Below are 532 nucleotides of genomic sequence, written 5' to 3' on the forward strand. Positions count from 1 at the left end.
GTTGATAATCATTTTTGCGGCGATTGCGATGTTGATGACAACTGTAGTTACCGGGGAATCAATAGGCATAAGTGACTGATATTACATTTATTTTAAATTTAATTATATTAATAAAATTTAGTAACATTTTAATCCTTAATAAGATTTTTAACATTAAGTTTTGATATGGTTTTATATTACTTTTGATATTTGATCTTATAAGTTATATTGACTAAATTGTATGAGATCTTATTTGTATCTATTGTGTTCGAAATTACGTGCGAGGTAGCTCTTGACCGCACAAAAGGTCGATTAAACAACGTTAGAATTTCGATAGAGCAATAAAATCTCGCGTATATATATACATCAATCTTTAAACTATAATCTAATTTATTGTAAAGTAGATATTAAACGCGGTTGAATCAACGATTCAAATATCTATTTTAAGTTATTCATATACTGTTATGTTTCTACACCTCTCTTTCTCTCTTTTGTATATTTATACTATAAAAATTAAATAATTTGTAATTTTTAGAAGTATATTTCTGTTAAA

This window comes from Wasmannia auropunctata, unplaced genomic scaffold (assembly GCF_000956235.1).
Source record: "Wasmannia auropunctata unplaced genomic scaffold, wasmannia.A_1.0 LD335989.1, whole genome shotgun sequence".
In the NCBI taxonomy this organism is placed as follows: Eukaryota; Metazoa; Arthropoda; class Insecta; order Hymenoptera; family Formicidae; genus Wasmannia; species Wasmannia auropunctata.